This window comes from Phoca vitulina, unplaced genomic scaffold (assembly GCF_004348235.1).
Source record: "Phoca vitulina isolate PV1807 unplaced genomic scaffold, GSC_HSeal_1.0 scaffold65, whole genome shotgun sequence".
Taxonomy (NCBI): domain Eukaryota; kingdom Metazoa; phylum Chordata; class Mammalia; order Carnivora; family Phocidae; genus Phoca; species Phoca vitulina.
This window is the reverse complement of record NW_022589768.1, coordinates 5,571,669-5,586,211: the sequence shown is the minus strand read 5'-3', so window position 1 is coordinate 5,586,211 and position 14,543 is coordinate 5,571,669.

The window sequence follows — 14,543 nt, the reverse complement described above, 5'->3', positions numbered from 1 at the left end:
CACTCCCCCTGCTTATGCTCTCACATGTGCTCTCTCTCAAATGAATAAATAAAATCTTTAAAAAAAAAAAATCAAGTAACTGCCTTAATTTAAGAAGGAAGGAAGGAGGGAGGGAGGGAAGGAGGGAGGGAAGGAGGGAGGGAAGGAAGGAAGGAAGGAAGGAAGGAAGGAAGGAAGGAAGGAAGGAGGGAGGGAGGGAAGGAAGGAAGGAAAGGCCCCACTGAGGACTAGTCCCCTTCCTGGTACAGTGGAACATGGGGAGCCACAGACCGCATGTTAGCTTCTCCGACCCTGAGTGCCCCTGTGCTTGTTGGTCTCATCTCCTCTCTTTTAAAATTCATGCTGAACTACTGTGGGAGAGAATAGCTGTGAAACTGAAACTAACTAAATAACTAAATAACTAAAATTAAATAAAGTAAATAAAAAAAAATTTTCTGCTTTAATTTTTAATTCAGCAAATGTGGTTTTATATAACCCATATAAACAAAAGCTTTTTGGAGTCCTCAACAACTTCTAGAATATACAGGGGTCCTAAAATCAAAAAGTTTGAGACTTATGCTAGAGGAAAGTCCTAGCAACCCAACAAAAATGGGGCCACATTATCACACCCCCAAGAAATTTAGCACTGATGCAATAATACTATATAATAGATAGTCCATATTAATTGTCCCAAGTTGTCCCAATAATTTCTTTAAATTTGGGAGGGGGGGCCCTCAGGGATCCAGAATCTAATAAGAATCATGCATTGCATGTGGTTGTCATGCCTCATTAGCTTTCTTTTTTCTTTTTTTATTTTTTAAAAGATTTTATTTATTTATTTGACAGAGAGAGAGAACACAAGTAGGCAGAGTGGCAGGCAGAGAGAGAGGGAAAAGCAGGCTCCCTGCCAAGCAGGGAGCCCAATGCGGGGCTCGATCCCAGGACCCTGGGATCAGGACCAGAGCCCACCCAGGCGCCCCTTTTTTTTCTTTTTTTAAAGATTTTATTTATTTATTCGACAGAGAGAGAGAGAGAGAGAGAGCGAGAGCACGAGCAGGTGGAGCAGCAGGCCTGTGGCTGAGTAAGGAGCCTGATGTGGGGCTCGATCCCAGGACTCTGGGATCATGACCTGAGCCGAAGGCAGACACTTAACGACTGAGCCACCCAGGAGCCCCCTCATTAGCTTTCTTTAATCTAAAGCAATACCCTGTTCTTTTGTGGGCAGATGGGTGGGAGGTGTTTATATTGCTATTTTTTTTTAAAAGCCGGGTCAACTGTTTTGCAGAACATCCTAACAGTTGCATTGTTTCTTTTGTCTGATGGTTTCCTTATAATTGTATTCACACTAAATACCTTTAACAGGGGGCGCCTGGGTGGCTCCGTCGTTGGGCATCTGCCTTCGGCTCAGGTCATGATCCCGGGGTCCTGGGATGGAGCCCCACATCGGGCTCCCTGCTCAGCGGGATGCCTGCTTCTCCCTCTCCCACTCTCCCTGCTTGTGTTCCCTCTCTCGCTGTGTCTCTCTCTGTCAAATAAATAAAATCTTAAAAAAAAAAATCTTTAACAGGAATTTTACATTATGTCATTCTCATTGCCTCACATTAGGAAGCCCTTGATCTCTGTGTATCCTATTTTTTTTTTTTAATATTTTGTTTGTTTGTTAAGTAATCTCTACACCCAACGTGGGCTTGAACTCACAACCCCAAGATCAAGAGTCATATGCTCTACTAACTGAGCCAGCCAGGCCCACTCGTGTGTCCTATTTTAGAAAGTCCCCCCTATGTTTGGGGACTCTCTTCTTGATTGTGATTTTATTTTTTTTTTTTTTAAGATTTTTTTTTTAAGATTTTATTTATTTGAGAGAGAGCTCGCGCACAAGGGGGGAAGGGGTGCAGGGAGGAGGGGCAAAGGCAGAGGGAGAAGCAGACTCCCCACTGAGCAGGGAGCCCAACTCAGGGCTTGACCCTAGGACCCTGAGATCATGACCTGAGCCAAAGGCTGACACTTAACCGACTGAACCAGCCAGGTACCCCAAGATTTTATTTTTAAGTAGTCTCTACACCCAACATGGGGCTAGGGCTCGAACTTACAACCCCAATACCTAGAGTCACATGCTTGGGGTGCCTGGCTGGCTCAGTGGGTGGAGCATATGACTCTTCATTTCAGGATTGTAGGTTTGAGCACCAGGTTGGATGTAGAGATTGCTTAAAAATAAAAATCTTGGAAAAAAAAAAAAAGAGTCGCACACTCTACCGACTGAGCCAGCCAGGCACCCCTTGATTGTGATTTTATATTTTTTTGCACTAGGTCTAATGCTCTGTCTTCTTTGGCACTTACTGACTCTTCCTTTGTGGTCCAATATGTGACTATATTTGTATGATCCACGTGTTCTTGAAAACAAAAAATATGGCCCCTAATTGTAAGGTAGAGAGTTCTACGTCTGACCTTGAGAACATGCTTCTCCATTGTGTTCTTGAACTTATATTCTTACAAATGTTTATAAGTTTAATCTATTAGTTTCTGAGAGAAGTATTAAGGTCTCCCATTGTGGTTGTAGATGTTCTTTTCTCTTTGCAATTCCGTCCATGGTGATGTATATATTTTGAAGCTATGTTAAGTGTAGGTTCATGCTTGTTCTATTTTTCTAGTGAATTATTCTTTTTATCATTAAATAACAACCATCCGTATACCTAATATTGCTTTTTGCTTTAAGATTTGTATTATATTATATTATGTTGTGTTATGTTACGTTATATAATATTGCCACACCCAGCTTTACTTTGGTTGGTATTTGTCTGCTACATATTTTCCCATGCTTTTTTACACTCATCTTTTCTGTCACCAGGTTCTACATGTATCCACATGCAGCTGAATTTTATTTTTGTAACATACTTGAAAGTCCATGTCTTATAAAAGACACATCTAAACTATTCACATTTATAGAGATTCCTGAAGATTATTTACTTATTTCTATCACTTTGTTTTGCATTTTCTGCTTGCCATGCTTTTCGTTTGCTTTTTTTCCACATCCTTTTTATTTTTTTTTTTTAAGATTTTATTTATTTATTTGACAGAGAGAGACACAGCGAGAGAGGGAACACAAGCAGGGGGTAGTGGGAGAGGGAGAAGCAGGCTTCTCGTGGAGCAGGGAGCCCGATTCGGGGCTCAATCCCAGGACCCTGAGATCATGACTTGAGCCGAAGGCAGACGCTTAAAGACTGAGCCACCCAGGCGCCCCTTTCCACATCCTTTTTAGTTTTCTGTTGGGTCAACCAAGATTTCTTTATGCTCCCCCCACCCCCTTTACTGGTTTAGAAGTTATACATCTATTTCTACTCATTTAGAAATTAAATTCTTATTTTTTTAGTATCTTATTTATTTATTTGACACAGAGAGAGAACACAAGCAGGGGGAGCGGCAGACGGAGAGGGAGAAGCAGACTCCCTGCTGAGCAAAGAGCCCAACGCAGGGCTCAATCCCAAGACCCCTGGATCATGACCTGAGCCGAAAGCTAACGCTTAACGGACTGAGCCACCCGGGCGCCCCAGAAATTAAGTTCTTAACGTGACTTAAAGTTTAAAACTCATCATTTTCTTTATCGTTCTTAAAAATGTGAAAAACTTAGATGATTTCTGGGGTGCCTGGGTGGCTCAGTCGTTAAGCGTCTGTCTTCGGCTCAGGTCATGATCCCAGGGTCCTGGGATCGAGCCCAGCATCGGGCTCCCTGCTCTGTGGGAAGCCTGCTTCTCGCTCCCCCACTCCTCCTGCTTGTGTTCCCTCTCTCGCTGTGTCTCTCTCTGTCAAATAAATAAGTAAAATCTTAAAAAAAAAAAACTTAGATGATTTCTGTCCAATTTCTCCTCTCCTATATTCCATGTTATTATTCCATAGTATTCTAGTTCCAGCGGGGTTTCTGAGCTCCCTCGTTTTTCAAATAGATTCATCAGCACGTTTCGCCCATTTCTTAGCTCAGCGTGGCATCATGCATCCCACTTCCTAACTGAAGGGCATCAGTGAACGGGTCTTTCAACAAGCGTCCTGAGTAATTAACAACCTCTGTCTCAAATTGTCCAACTTCATCCTCCATCCTTTTTTTTTAACTTTTTACTGGAGCATAATATATGTATACACATATACAGAAAAGTACACAAATTATTGATGTACAGCTTATGAATGTTCACCCCATTACTGCCCAGCTCAGGAAACAGAACCTCACCAGCACACCAGAAACCCTCCTCAGGCCATCTCCTAGGCCCTGTTTTTCTCCCAACTTCCCCCCAAATAATTGCTATCCTAAATTCTACTAAAATGGGCTGGTTTTGTCTATTTTCATTTTGGATGTAAATGGAATCAGACAGCATGTACTCTGTTGTGTCTTCTCAACATTCCATTTGTGAAATTCATCCATGCTTTTGCATAACGTGCTATAATTTATTCTGTTGCTATATAAAATCCCATGTTATGAATCTGCCACAATATATGTATCCATTCTACTATTGATGGACATTGTTTTTTTTTCTGGTTTGGGGCTATTATTAATGAGGCTTGTATGAATGTTCTAGCGCTTGTCTTTTGCTGCACGTATGTAGGAAATTCCGTTGGACGACACTTAAAAGTGAGTTAGTGGCTCATAGGTTACTGCATAAGCATTCGGCTTTCATAGACACTGTTAAATGGTTTTTGCAAGTGATTGTCTCATTTATTTTCTACCAGCAATGTATGGGAGTTTCAGTTTCTCCACGTCTTTGCTGACACTTGGCGTTGTCGTTCTTCTGGGTTTGGGTCATTCTCCTGAGTGTGTAGAGGTATCTCGTGGCAGTCTGTCACGATTTATTTTTTAAAGATTTATTTATTTATTTGAGAGTGTGTGTGTGTGAGAGCAGGGTGAGGGGCAGAGGGAGAGAGAGAGAGAGAATCTAAAGCAGACTCCCTGCTGAGCACAGAGCCCAGACAGATGCTGGGCTCCTTCCCATGACCCTGAGAACATGACCTGAGCTGAAATAAAGAGTCGGTGGTTTAACTGACTGAGCCACCTAGGCGCCCTTCATGGTGGTTTTAAATTGCATTTGCCTAGAAACGGATGAGACTGAGCTCCTTTTCATATGTTTAATATTTATTTGATTATTCTCTTTTATGAAGTGCCTGTTTCTTATGCTTAATTTTTTCCCCCACTGGATTCTTCCTGTTTCTGATTTGTAGGAGTTTATATACATTCTGATATAAGTCCCCTTTTTGGACACATACACTAAAAGTTTTCTCCCATTCAGTGGCTTACCTTCTCGTTCTCTTATTATGTCTTCTTTTTTCTTTTAAAGATTTTATTTATATATTTGAGAGAGAAAGAGAGCATGAGTGGGGGCTTGTGGAGGGGAATGGGGAAAGGGAGAGGGAGAAGTAGACTCCCTGTTGAGTAGGGAACCTGACTTGAGGCTCCATCCCAGGACCCTGGGATCATGACCGAGTTGAAGGCTGATGCTTAACTGACTGAGCCACCCAGGCACCCCTCTTCTTCTTTTTTTAAAAGATTTTCTTTATTTATTTGAGAGAGAGAGAATGAGAGACAGCACAAGAGGGAAGAGGGTCAGAGGGAGAAGCAGACTCCCCGCTGAGCAGGGAGCCCGATGTGGGACTCGATCCAGGGACTCCAGGATCATGACCTGAGCCGAAGGCAGTTGCTTAACCAACTGAGCCACCCAAGCACCCAATAAATAAAATCTTTTTTAAAAAATTTATTTATCAGAGAGAGAGAGCACACAAGCAGGGGGAGCGGCAGGCAGAAGGAGAAGCAGACTCCCTGCTGAGCAAAGAGCCCGATGCAGGACTTGATCCTAGGACCTTGGGATCATGACCTGAGCCAAAGGCAGACACTTAATCCACTGAGCCACCCAGGCATCCCACTATAAAAGGTTTTTTTTATTTTTTTTAAGAATTTTTTTTTTTAAAGATTTTATTTATTTATTTGAGAGAAAGAATGAGAGAGAGAGAGAGCATGAGAGGGGGAGGGTCAGAGGGAGAAGCAGACTCCCCGCTGAGCAGGGAGCCTGATGTGGGACTCGATCCCAGGACTCCAGGATCATGACCCGAGCCGAAGGCAGTCGCCCAACCAACTGAGCCACCCAGGTGCCCCTAAAAGGTTTTTTTAAAATAGCTGCCAAATATTCATCACATGCCTTTCCCTGGCACAGGGGCTCTGGACTCAGAGAAGGCTGGTGAATATCTTGTCCTAATCTCCTCCAAACTGTGTAACTTTCAACAAGTTATTTAAATACTCTGGGTTTTAGGGCATCTGGGTGGCTCAGTTGGTTAAGTGTTTGCCTTCAGCTCAGGTCGTGGTCCCAGGACCCTGGGATGGAGCCCCTCCCTCAGGCTCTCTGCTCAGTGGGGAGTTTGCTTCTCCCCACCCTCCTGCCCCCTCTCGTGCTCTCTCACTCTCTCTCTCTGTGTCTCACAAAAATAAATAAAATCTTTTAAAAAAATAATAATAGGGGGGCGCCTGGGTGGCTCAGTCGTTAAGCGTCTGCCTTCGGCTCAGGTCATGATCCCAGGGTCCTGGGATCGAGCCCCCACATCGGGCTCCCTGCTCGGCGGGAAGCCGGCTTCTCCCTCTCCCACTCCCCCTGCTTGTGTTCCTGCTCTCGCTCTCTCTGTCAAATAAATAAAATCTTAAAATAATAATAATAATAATAATAATAGTAATAACAGGGGAGCCTGGGTGGCTCAGTTGGTTAAGCAGCTGGCTTCGGCTCAGGTCATGATCCCAGGGTCCTGGGATGGAGCCCCGCATCGTGCCCTGCTCAGTCGAGAGCCTGCTTGCCACTCTGCCTACTTGTGCTCTCTCTCTCTGTGTCAAACAAATAAATAAAAATAAATAAATAAATAAAAATAAAATAAAATACTCCAGGTTTTAGCTTTCATGGGAGGTGGCCAGATCCTGAACTGAGTTGGTTATGTAGTTCCTCAATTCCTAATTAATAATTGATTGACTTAGAAGCCCTGCATCAACTGAAACTGTGGATCATTAACTCTAGAACAGTCTTATTTACTCGTGAAAGTCTCCTAAAGACCTGGGATAGGCCTCGTGTTGCGAGTCCACAGTTTTATTGGATGTGACCAAGGACAATCAAACTACAGCAAAATGAATGCCCTGTGATAGTTGAAACCAAAGCCAGCCTTGGCAGCCTGAAGGAATAACAACTGAGCGACTTACTCACATTCCCTTATCGGATCATGGGATTATTCTTTATCTGTAGAGCTAGTGGTTCTGAAAGGATTCTAACCTGATCTTAGCTGACAGCCTCAGGGGAGAGCTGCCTGACTTCTCCATGGCTCACTCTAGCATCTATAAAATGGGCAGAGTCAAAGTTCAATACCCAGCCCTCAGTGATGTTGTCAAAGTCGAAGGAGCGCTCAGCTGATGGAGGACGCAGCAAGTGTGGGGATCCGTAGTGGCCACCAGTATTCTCAGCCCTAGTGGTATGGACGTGGGGGAGAGTTGGCCATTTGAGGCAGCGGACTCTGGATCCGAGTGGAGTGGGGAAACCCAAAAGGCTGGGGTGCTTGTTTACGGGGGCCGGATGGGGATTACTGGAACTGATGAGACGTGGCTAAAGACCAAATTCCTGACATGGGTTTGTCCAGTGAGGTGCTGGTAAATGTTATTAACAACCAGCTCCGTGGAGATGTGTGCCTGTGTACGTGTGCTGATTTCCTGATCTAAATACTTCAGCCCCCGCCAATCTCAAACTACCCACAGAACATCACGGAACAGAGTTGTATAGTGTTTCTATTATATAGTATCTCTATCATATGGATACAATAGGTGTAAATATCCTCAAGGGAAGAGATACTAGTAAAATAAAGTAAAAAATAAATAAATAAAAACAAAAAAATAATTAAATAAGAAGTGATGAGTTTTGAGTTTTTAAATATAATTTATTTATAGGTTTATATAACTTAATTTTTTAAGATTTAAATAATCATTCATTTAAATAATTCATTTAAATAATTCATTTAAATAATCTCTACACCCAATGTGGGGCTCGAACTCACGACCCCGAGATCCAGAGTCGCACGTTCCTCTAACTGAGCCAGGCAGGCGCCCCTCTATAACTTAATTTTTAATGATGGCTGGGTTTAACAACTGGCTTGCAAAATTCCTGAAAATATAATAATTGACTCTCACGAACCTGTATAAACTGGCTCTAGCCATCACTGAATTAGTCTTCAGGTCCTCATTTGGAGCCCGTAATCATGGACAAATAACATTCATGTTTAGTTCAGCACTTGGCACCGGGACAAGTGCTAAGGACAGGCTCAATGTACTTCTTAAGGACCAGTGCTCATTCCCCTGGGAACCGTGTTCCCGCCCCCATGACACAGCCCAGAAGGTGACCTTTTCCTTTCCTGGCTCTAGGCTATTTATCTTCCCAAGCCACCAGCACGCACGCGCCACCCCCCCACACACACACTTCAGGACAGACTATCTCGGGAATGCCTGGGACGTGCACATGGGACACCATGGCCAGACATTCGCTGAACCCATGTCAGGTGCTCACAAGGTCATCCAGAAGGCCAGAAGGAGAGCAGCCACCTGCTCCTGGGCTCTCAGCCCCAGGACCTCTGTGTTCATGGGTTAGGCGTGCCCTTGACGAACAGACCCCACCAGTCCACTGTCCTCATATGTTTCCAAGCCTGGATCCAAACTACTATTTCTCATTTGACTTCTCTTCTCTCCCTTGCGTGCTACCTCTGCAAGTCACAGAGACACTTGCCGTGTTGACAACTACATGCTCTGGGAGCTTGCTCTAGAATTACCCCACTTAAGTCCCATAGCAACCCTATGAAGTAGGTACTATTCTTGTCCCAAGTCCTGTGGTTGAGAAATCCAGGGCTTGGGGTAGTGTGCTAAGTTGCCCACGGTGTATGGGAAGGACCCGGTATTTTTCCTTTCTCCCTCAAATGTCTCTTCATGTGGTATCCTCAGTGTATGCACAGTTATTTTGCATTCTTTAACACGTTGCTTCCTACTAAGCGTTCTTGGGCATAGAGACGGTTGTAGAAGCCATGGGTCTGAGAAGATTGCTCAGGAGAGGGTGTGCTGTGGAACGGGGCTGGGAGGGACAATTGATGAGACCTTGGGGGGAACACCAGAACTTAAGGGCCCCCGAGGGCTGTCACAGAAAGTGCAAGCTGTCCAGGTGATGGTCCGCAGTGGGGAAGCTACAAAGTGGATGAGTAAATGGACACCAAAGGTGTCCCCTGGATTGGACGATCCAGAGACCATCAGTGATCTTGGCAGGGGCCTTTTCTTTATTTCTTAGCCAGATGATGAGGAAGCTGGAGCAGGCCAAGGAAGAACCTAACCCCAGTGGGTTGAAGAAAGGCCAGGAGGTAGCAGAGTGGGGTCTACCAGTGTAGACCTCTCTTCCGGTAAGAATGCAGGAGGCACATGCTAGACGGAAGGAGGGCTTTTGCGGTGTAGCTTTTACTTTGTTGGTGTTTTAAACTGGGAATGTCCTTAGCCTTGGTGAGGCTGAAGATGCCAGTGACAGAGGAGAGTGATGACAGGAGGCAGCGGTGGCCACGGGCTGAGGGGTCTGAGCTGCATGGACAGTGGGGTGGGCGGACATCCGCCTCGGGGCCCGAGGAGTGAGCTGCGCTGGGCGTTGCCTGGTGGCCTCTAATCCTTCGGATAAATAGGAGGTGGAGAGTGAGGGGGGTGAATAGTTGGGGGCACCAAGGGGCGTGGTGGGGCTTGTAACCAGCGGCTTGGGAGGTTGCCTGGAGACGCAGCTGAAGTAGGAGGTAACGTACGTGTGGGACAGTCCCCTAGCTGTCATGGCCCAGCAGCCCTATACCTGGACTTCTTTGCGGAAGCTGGTTATGTCTATGGTCAGTAAGTTCATCAAACTCATTCATCGTCTCCTTTCTTACTGCTTCTGTCCCCAGGAGGTGACACTCTCCAAGTTCTAAGGACAGCTCACCGAGGCCGTCCAGTAAGCGGTGAGGGATTTCTTCCCACCATGTGAAGGTTCAAGAGGTTGGTGGTCCGCAGCCTGGGAAAGGGCTCTCGCCAGACACAGCATCAGCCAGCCCGTTGATCGTGGAGCTCCCAGCCTTCAGAACTGTCAGGATTAAATATTTGTTTTTTCAGTCGCCCGGTCTATGGTAATTTGCTCCAGCAGCCTGAGCTGTAACCCCATGTGCAGAATGAGGAAGTGAGTCGTTTTGCCCAGAACAGGGCAGGACTTCTAGCTCTGGGCCAGTGACTTTCCACCGTGTCACGGGATGTACCACAAGGTGCTGTGGTCTCCAAGGTCTCCCCTTACTTGATCCAACAGAAAATACGTCCTTGGAATTGGCCTCCCTGGGCTCAGCCTAGAAGGAGGAATTCATTGCAAGCACCAGCCCTTTTCCTCGGACACAGATTTACCTCTTTGATAATCTTTTTTTAAAGATTTTATTTATTTATTAGAGAGAGAGAGAGCGAGAGAGAGCGCACGAGTGGGGGGATGGGCAGAGGGAGAGGAAGGGGCAGACTCCCCGCTGAGCGTGGAACCCCATGGGGGGCTCGATCCCAGGACCCTGAGATCATGACCTGAGCCTAAGGCAGACGCTTAACCGACTGAGCCACCCAGGTGTCCCCCTCTTTGATAATTTGGACCTGACTTTCATGAAGAGGCAAATAGGTTTCCTCCCTGATCTATGGGTAGGGGCTACACAGGAGCCCTCTGGAAAGAGCCCTGTGATCAACTAGCCAGGTCTGCCAAGGTCAAGGCCGTGGGAGGGTTAATCCTGTCTGCTAAATATTTGCCCAAGCTGGTAAGAGATGGGGTAGGTGGCAGACTGAAGGTTTAGCTTTGCAGAAAAGTTTGGGAAGGGAAGACATGAAAGATTCCATAAAAGTCTGTTTTCTGTCACCCTGCTGAGCAGTCTGGCACTGTATGGCTGCCGACTGAGAATGTTTATGTCTCTCAGGGGTGTCAAGGCAGGGCTTGTCCAGGAAGAGAAGGACAAACAGCAGCTCTGTTCGTCCTACCGCCTGTTGAATCCAGGGCCCAGTGAGCAGGACAGTTACCAAGATTTCTGGGCAAGGCTTACTCTTGGCACCCAGGCCTGAGGAGATGGGGAGGCCAAGCGCCGGTCAAAATAGCCTGGCAGAGGGAATTCTGAGTTTGTCTCCCTGCCAGAGACAGGCACAGGACGTCCCCAGTGCAGCCCGGTCCTTTGCTCTGGCTACAAATGGATTCACACTCTGGGAGACCTTAAGCTTGCACGGTTGGGTCAGCTAGGCAGGGGCCTCCTTTTAAGAAAAGAATACAAAATTAGGTACTGACCCTTGGAGGAGGCCCAGAAGCTTAAGCTTCAGAAAGTGATATATGTGGAGCAGAAAATAAAATAGGATGAGGGGACAGGACACAAGGGAAAGGAGCATCTGCTCTAGACTGGAGTAGTGAGGGAAGGTGGACTTTTGAGCTGCAAACCAAATGACAAGGAGCCAGTCATGGGGAGATCAGGGTGAAGACATTATGAGCTGAAGGAACAACAAGTGCAAAGGCCCTGAGGTCGAGACAGGCTTGGGATGCCACCAGCCCAAGAAGATTGGTGGGAGGGGGGGGGGGGGGGGAGAAGAAGATCAGTGGGCCTGCAGTATAGTGAGTCAGGAGAGAAGGAGAGGTGGTGAGTCCAGAGGAATGGGCAGGGTTCACATTGGGCCTTGAAGACATGGTAAGGACACCATTATTCCAGGATCTGTGGGAAGTCATTGAGGCCTTTTAAGTGAAGCTGACTATGAAAAGAGCATTATGGTGGTAACTGGGATGGCCTGCACAAACTTCCAAAAAGAGAGTGGCAAGTGGAGGTGGGGGTGTGTCAGCAGAACCTGGTCCTTCTAGGTCTGATGGTCAGGACAGTCATCAGGACGAGAGGGCATTCTTCTCGTTTCCTACAGAGCTTCCCAGCGTTACTCAAGTTCACCCCACAGAGCCCTTTGGGAACAAAAGGGCCAATCCATATCTGCACTGCTAGACTTCATGGCTCTGGGCTGCTTTGGAAGTTCCAGGCCAAACCCATGGGATACAGACAGACTCAAGGTGCCCTTAGCAACCTTAGGGACCCCGGGAATGAGCACTCCTGTTTCCAGAATATCTAACAGGCACACTTGGGATGGAAAGGAAGGTGAGTGCCTTTCTGTGCTCTGCTCCCTCCTCAGGCTGTGAAGTTCTGGGCCTCCGGAAGACTGGTCTCCAGACTAATCTCCATGGGAACCTCTGAGGTGCCCCAACCTCTAGTGGGAAGCATGTGGTGTGGGGCAGGGGTTGGGGAGAAGAAGGAGGAACTGTATTGCTGGAGGTGCCCAATGAGTAGGTCTGCCCTGTGGAGAAGGGCGGAGGGAGACATGGATTAAGAGGGTCTTCAAGCCCAGGGAAAGGAGAGCAGATGGGGGCCTGTGGGGGATGAGTAGTGAGGAGGGATGGAACGTGGCCCCTCCACCAGCTCCCCACTCCCCCTCCTCCCATCTCCTGTTGAATCTGAGGGAACTAAGGGCCTCCCCAGGCCAATCAACATGGTAGCCCAAGTTCGCTTCTCTGTCTGGGACTTGAGAATGGGAAGATGGAAAGTTAAGAAGAGCTGGGTCTCCCAGTAGTGCCTGCTGGTGGAGTTTGAGTTTCAGCACTGAGTTTGAGACATCAAAACAAAGGGCTTTGGGCCAAATTGGGGGGTGGGGGGCGGGCAGGAGGAAAGTGCTCACAGTTCAGGTAATAGAGAGAGAGAGAGACAGAGAGAAAGAGAGGCAATGAACTGTAGAAGAGGGGGGAGAAAAGCACCTTGACAAACTCGAGAAACTGGTTAACTGGTTACAGGGATCCCAGCAGGCCTGCCTAGGAGGGAACAATAGTTGGAAGGTGCTAGGGATTTCCAGCAAAAACAACCAACCAACCATCAGACTGAGAGACAACGGAGAAGGGCCTCAGCTGTGTCGTGGCCTGGACGCCTCTATCCCAGGGGTCCTGTGGATCCCAGTGGTCCAGTGGTCACAGCACTCCACAGTGAGGCCCTGCCCCTAATCAACTGAAAATGAAGGCAAGTAAAACTATCTGTGGAGAGGTAGAATGGTGAGGGTTGTGTTAAGCCATCAGTGGGAGGAGACGGAAAGATGAAAGGTTGGGACCAGCCCGATTCTACCACAGGTGACCTGGGTGGGGCCCCAGGAGAACAGGATTGTTTGCCGGTAAAGGAAACCTCATTGCATCTCTTGTTTCTTGGTCCGGAGAAAGCTCTTCTTGGGATGGGGTGGGGCAGTCGGTCAACAAAGAGCCAGAAGGTGGCAGTGTGTACCCAGGGAGGGGTGTGGGCAGGGCCCCTGGCTGTGGAGGTGTCCCTCTCCAATGGCAGCCAGAGTCAACAGGGTATGCAGCCTCAAGTGGCCCCTTGCCATGATCTGAGCCTGCCAGGCCTTCCTCCCTTGGCCTGGGCCCCATCTCCTCCAATCTCCTCCCGCTCCTGTCCCACAGGCAGTGGGACCCCCAGCATCCTCCTTGCTGTCCCCAGGGTTCAGAGGGGCTTGTTTTCCAGTACCTCTGGCCAGAGTCCTGTGCTGCTGATCTCCTGAGACCCTGCCTCTCACTTCCAGGCCCCAGCTCCTCCCCCTGCTGTGCACCCATCCTGGACTCAGAGTGAGCCTCTCCTCTGAGATCCCTGCTCACACAAGATACAGTGCGGGGCAAAAGAGGAGTCATCTAGCAGGAACACAAGTCATTCAAAATGCAATATTACAGATTCTGGTCTTGAAAGTCCTATAGTACCTGGGTATCTGAGTGGCTCAGTCGGTTAAGTGTTCATCTCCTGATTTCGGCTCAGGTCATGAGATCGGCAGGTTCATGAGATCGAGCCCCACACCTGGCCCTGTGCTGAGCATGGAGCCTGCTTAGGATTCTCTCTCTCTCTCTCCCACTGTCCCTCCTTACCCCACCCCCACCCCCACACACTCATACAGGCTCTCTCTCTCTTAAAAAAAAAAAAGTCCTATGGTATCAAAAGCCCAATGACATCTTTTGCTGGGTACCCAGCTGGCTCAGTCAGTACAGCATGAGACTCTTAACCTCGGGGTTGTAAGTTCAAGCCCCATGTTGGGTATAGAAATTACTTAAAATCTTTAAGGGGCACCTGGGTGGCTCAGTCGGTTAAGTGTTCGACTCTTGATTTCTGCTCAGGTCATGATCTCGGGGTCCTGGGATCAAGCCCTGCATTGGGCTCCACTCTCAGCAGAGAGTCGGCCTGAGATTCTCTCCCTCTCCCCACCCTCCGCTTGTTCACTCTCTTTCTCTCAAATAAATAAATAAATCTTTTTTTTTTAAGATTTTATTTGGGAGAGAGAGAATGAGAGAGAGAGAGGGAGGAGGGTCAGAGGGAGAAGCAGACTCCTCACTGAGCAGGGAGTCCAATGAGGGACTTGATCCTGGGACTCCAGGATCATGACCTGAGCCGAAGGCAGTCGCTTAACCAACTGAGCCACCCAGGCGCCCCAACAAATAAATCTTTTTTAAAAAATAAAATCTTTAGGG